The following is a 6000-nucleotide window of genomic DNA, read 5'->3' on the forward strand; positions in this document are numbered from 1 at the left end:
ATATACCATAGCATAGCATAGATCAGTGTTATCAGCGATCTATACATAGAGCCTGCCTGAGAGCAGATCACTCAGGACCCGATCACTCAGTGATAGGAGCTTGTCCTGTCACTGAGTACCCTAAATGCCATAATCGCTATAGATCGCAGCGTTTAAGGGATTAATGAGAAGCAACTGGGGGATCGCAGCTGCCTCTCATTATCCTCGGCTTAAGACACACTGATGTGTGCGGGAACGCTCTTACTGTAGCGGTCCCACACACATCGGCTAGTCCCTAAAGTCAGGAATGTGCAGGGTATGTGCAGTGGGAACGTATATATAGAGGTTACTGACGTGAAGGGGTTAAAAAAATGTCAATCAGCCAGTCAGTAATTCAATTACCGCCATGGACAGCAGTTGACCTTGGTGGATCAGAGACGTAATATCAATTTTCTCCCAGGGCAGCAGTAGATATTGGTGGATATATATATATATATATATATATATATATATATATATATATATATATATACTTTATTTATTTTTCAATTATAAAACTTACAACGTTCACTCCGGTCATCCATCCTACATTTATTATGTAGATCCATACCACCTTACCACCATAGCACCTGGTCACTTTCTTTTTCCAGGTGTCTTACTGTATTCTTAGACATCTCAAGACTCAGCACACCGGCCTCATTCAGTATCAGCAAGCCTCCTTCCTTTCTCATTAAAGGTTTACATTTTCCTTCTATTTTAAGATCACCCAGTCTCCTTCCATGTAGTTAGAGCCATCTTTATAACTCCACTATAACTTATCTCGTTCTGTACATCATAGAAAGTCAATGACAGTGTGCACCTGCATAGTGGGAATACTGTTTTTTTTTTGACCTGTCAAAACTTGTAACATGTCAATGTTTTCTTTCTAAAGACTGGAGCCCATTTAAGCCAAACCATTAAACCAAGTGACCTCAGAACACAATGTGCTGATCTATTCTACTTTATTGATTGTGAGACATGGAGGGAGGGGAAATCATGGAGAGAGAATATGATGGGTCAGGAGAGAAGAGGAAACAAATCATCAGAGGGGAAATTTATCCTCGGCCCGTCCTGGTCAGGAATCCATTGTGCGACCTGGAAGATAAAAAGAAAATTTAATTACTCCTTGTGAAAAAATACAACGTTTTGTATGTGGTCACATAGTGGGTGTGGCTTAGGGGTGTGGTCACACTGTGGATGGGATTTTAGGGGTGTGGTTAATCCCTAGATGACCCATGCTGTACAGGTGCGGTATGGACGCCTGGGACTTAGGGCTCCATGTGGTACCTGTACACTGTGCTTTTACTATGGAACAATAAAGCGAGCTCAGGAGCTGTGCTCGCTCCATAACGCATAAGTATCAGCTCTATCAAGAGCCCAATCCTCACAGTCAATGACTAGTGCAGCGTTTAAGTGTCAGTGACAGGAGCGTCTCTGCGAGGGTGTGTCATTACAGTTGTAAGAAGATTTAAACATCTAAACAATGATACCTAATGCCGGTGGGTCATTCCATATCTTCGCTTACCCGTCCATGGTTTCGTGTTTCATGGAAACATATGAATAAGTCCTTATTCTAACAACTGAGTGACAGCTGCAGCCCACCAGATGACTATAGCTTAAAGGGGTTGTCCAGCGAATTTTTTTTTTCTTTCAAATCAACTGGTTTCAGAAAGTTAAATAGATTTGTAATTTACTTCTATTTAAAAATCTCAAGTCTTCCCATACTTGTAAGCTACTATATATCCTGCAGGAAGTGTTGTTTATTTACATTCAGAAACAGTGCTCTCTGCTGACATCTCTGGTGGAGTCAGGAACTGTCCAGAGCAGCAGCAAATCCCCATAGAAAACCTCTCCAGCTCAGGACAGTTCCTGACTCCGCCAGAGATGGCAGCAGAGAGCACTGTTTCTGAATGTAAATAAATAACACTTCCTGCAGGATATATAGTAGCTTATAAGTATGGGAAGACTTGAGATTTTTAAATAGAAGTAAATTACAAATCTATTTAACTTTCTGATACCAGTTGATTTGAAAGAATTTTTTTTTTTCGCTGGACAACCCCTTTAATGTATCCTATGGACGGCAGCTGGACAGTATCCTGATAGGTAGCTGCATTCAGTAGTGACACAAATAGTCTTAAAATGGGCTCTGGATCCCATTTTTAATTGACAAAGTCAAAAAAGTTATAAATTCCCAAACTCCATTTGAAGTTGCGGATAGTGGTGATATCTATACTAATGTTATACAGGTGGGTTATATCCCAGGACCCCACTCCTGCTTGTTCTTATAGTGAAGGGGTTATACAGGCAAAAGTAAAATTTGCTCTATAAATAATCTAATAAACATCTCACACTCCCCTCCTCCGGTCCTTGCACTAATGCCTCCTGTCCTTCTCTGGTTTCTTCTCCTTATTACATATTCCCCATTGGACCTACAGTACCCGCTCAACCAATCAGTGACTGACAAATGACCCCACTGTGGCCACTGATTGGCTGGGTGGGCAAGTTCATGTTTGTAGGGGGGAGGGGGGGGAGGGACAGATCACAAGCAGAAAAAAGCATAGTCCAGACGATCGGGCCAGTGTCTGAACAACCCAAATAATATTGGACAGTTTCTAAGTAACACATTCTAATATATTCTATAGTTATCATCAGATTTTACCTGGGCAGAAATGGAGATCCAAGGATTTAGCCAGTGGCACTAGAAACTACACCACCAACGGTTTTCACAAGTTCAGGAACCACATTGCCTACAACAGGAAGACCATCAGTGGCTGGTGAAAGGCTTCCACCAGCATTTACGCCGCCTCCTGTAAGTTGCCCAGCAGCCTCTAAACCTTGGGTGCCGAGATTTCCCGTGCCTATGGCTTAAAGAGGAATTCCTGCTAGGCTACCAGTGAGCGCACCCTGTATATATGGAAACAAGACATTAGACACCATCATCATCACTTATGTCCCTTTTTATTATAAAGAACCTTCTCTGGGTTACTGGCATACGGCACATATTCTGCTCTGCTACATCTCTGCTTTCCCTCGGAGATAAGATGTGATTGCTAATGGTAAAACACATGTTCTTGAGGTATGTGTACGGTATAGATATATAGATGGTGTCACTTACATTACCGCCGACTAGTCCCCGAGCAGTAACTGCAAAACAAAAAATAAAGTGTCATTAAGTTGTGATATCATAGTAATAATACTGATATCTATCATCACGTCATATCTGTCTCTAATACGGCTTCTCTAAATTAGTCATCCATCTTTCCCATAATCCAGAATGGAACATATAACGGGATAGCTAAGCTGACCTGGACCCTGGGAAGGTGGTGGTGGTGGTGGTGGGGGGGGGGGGGGGCAGGTTATGTTAGCATCTCTGGTGGCAGTGAAGGAGTTAATGTTAGAGCCCATGGTAGTCTAGGACAATGACCTAACATTACTGCAGACCAGGGGCGTAGCTAGGGGTTCAAACTAGGGGGGGCAGAGTGAGTCTCAGTGGGCCCCCAACCGATTATGTTACTCATAGGGAACCTCAGCAGATGACAATGATTTCCGAATAATAAAGGGTATTTTCTACTCCATTATTCATAGTGAACAGGGACGGAGAACAGTAGAAAAGACTTTCTACATTTCACATATAAAACTATGTAAAAATTAAAGGGGTTATCCAGCATTGCAAAAACATAGCTGCCTTTTTCCAGAAACAGTGCCACTCTCCTCCAAAGCTTGGATGTGGTAGTGCAGCTCAGTTCCACTAAAAGAGAATGGAACCAAGTTGTAATACCACAAACAACATAGAGCAAGCTGTGGCACTGTTTCAGTTTTCTAATTAGCCATCCATCCATTCTTCTATCTCATATATATCTGTCTAATATCTATTGGGCAGCATAAGGACTACACCATAGCTGATGGTCAGTGACCAAATAGGCAACACCGAAAAGAGATACCCGCAGTACCAATAGAGTAAATGTATAGTACAAATGCTGGACGATAGACGATAGACCTTCCCTGTGCACCCCCATATAGTAGTCAGGCCCCTCTGTACCTTCATGTTGAAATTCAGCTTCTCTGTGCATCCATATAGTAGTTGGGCCTTCTGTGCCCCAATATAGTAACTATTTCCCTCTGTTTCTATGTAGTAGTAGTTAGGGCCCTCTGTGCCCTCATAAAGAAGTTGTACTGCCTCTGTGCATCTATCTAGTATTTAGACCTCTCTGTGCAGGCAACCCCCCCCCCCCCCACACACACACACACACACAAGAAAGGTAGTATCCTCCATGTAGGCAGTAATCTCCCTGGTAATCCTCCTTGTGGTTAGACACCCCCCACCACTACCACTGTAAGTAGACTGTACCTCCAGATAAGGAACCCCCTTTTCAGTTAGCCAGCACATCCCATATCCCAACCCCCATAGGTAACATCCTTCCCAGGAGTTAGCCCCACCCACATAGGTCTCCTCCTTTATAACTAAGGGAAAAAAGCCATACTTACCTGCTGTGCGGTTGCAGTACTGTAGTCTTCTGATTTCAGCTCTCTCCGTGCTTTCTGAGCGCATGAGTGACATCACTCATGTTCCACAGCTGTAAGGGAGGGAACGGCCTCTAGTGGCCACAACAGTGATTGGCAGGGTGGAGAGCCGATGCTCTCTTCGCCTTGTCATTCACCCTGCTGCATTCAACTGTGTGTTCTCCTCACATACAAAGGCATACAGCTAAATGGTCAGACACAACATTCGGTAGCCGTTAGGCCCCCCAGGAGCCCTGGTTGCTGGCAAGGGGCCACCTACAGCCAATAGACATTTGTTAAGTCTGTCTACAATAGCTTTTGCAGACAGCATTAACTGGCAAAATCTTCAGTGGGCCCCCTGCCTGTGTGGGCCCGGGAGCGGCCGCCCCCTCTGCCCCCACCAAATTACGCTACTGCTGCAGACTATAAAATCTGCTGAGTGATATAATAATATGATGACAAGAGACATATAGTTAGGCTGTCCTGGAGCCCGGGAAGGTCGGGTGTCAGACATTGTACTAGAAGACGCTCCCAACAATAATGTAGACACTTACCAAAGAGGCTGGCGAAGACCACCAGGAGGGTAATGGTGACTGACTTCATGATGGAGATGACTGGATATAAGACTCTGCTTATAAGACTAGCTGATCTGTGTATACCTATCACCGGGTGATGCGGCGCAATATATAGTACCAGGCTACAGCCGCAGGGGGGTGACTTCATCTGTATTTGTTAGACATTTGGCAAAGAATAAAAGTCTCCAGGTTCTTCATCAGTCAAGTTTCTTGGAAGCTATTGGCTTACTTTAATCTCTTAGGACAATATTCTCCATATGGTGTTTACTCTAGATGTTCTCGATCTAAGTTTCAGCTACAAATTTCTATCTTTAATAATTCTATGAACTGGAGGTACAGAAGAGTTCCCACCTTTGGCTTCTATTGTCAGGACAAATTTGAAGTCATTTAAATCCATATTCCTCTCATCTACAGATTTCATGCTAAGGCTGGGTTCACATTGATCAGTTGCATTAAAAAAAGGCAGCAGTAGTCATCAGGCTTCTCATCCTTTTTTTTTCAGTTAAAACTCAGTTATAGGACAGGCCACACGGTAGAACCCTTTAAGATGTCTTCCACCCCCCAGGCTGTCCGACGATCTGACGGCACAATTACTTTGCTGCATTCTTAAAACTGTCCAATTCAAACGAATGAAATTTTCTACTGATCAATGTTCTAAACCCTTGTAGCTAGTGAGGACTTGGGTTCTGTTCCTACTGAGTTCCTACTGGGTGATCTAAAATAGGGTTAAATATTGCTGTATTACTGCTGTTTATGGGAAATCAACCAAAACACTGCAGAGACATCATCACATGTTTCACAATGTAAGTGAGCTAGTCAGACCTTCTACCGGGAAGGAACAACCAAGCCAAGGGGGATCTCTGGTCAAGACAATCACCTTCCAACAAGTAACGGTCAAACATTCTGT

The 6000-nt window shown here is 43.4% G+C and overlaps 1 long non-coding RNA gene across 1 annotated transcript; it reads right to left on the reverse strand.

Moving 5' to 3' along the window:
* Positions 1-968: 968 nt before the first annotated feature.
* LOC138772676 (uncharacterized) lies at positions 969-5159 on the reverse strand. Its single transcript, XR_011359797.1, has 4 exons — positions 5073-5159; positions 3134-3162; positions 2678-2922; positions 969-1113 (listed from the first exon to the last, which is right to left on the reverse strand). It is a non-coding gene; the product is annotated as an uncharacterized lncRNA (long non-coding RNA).
* Positions 5160-6000: the final 841 nt, after the last annotated feature.

This window comes from Dendropsophus ebraccatus, chromosome 14 (assembly GCF_027789765.1).
Source record: "Dendropsophus ebraccatus isolate aDenEbr1 chromosome 14, aDenEbr1.pat, whole genome shotgun sequence".
Lineage (NCBI taxonomy): Eukaryota > Metazoa > Chordata > Amphibia > Anura > Hylidae > Dendropsophus > Dendropsophus ebraccatus.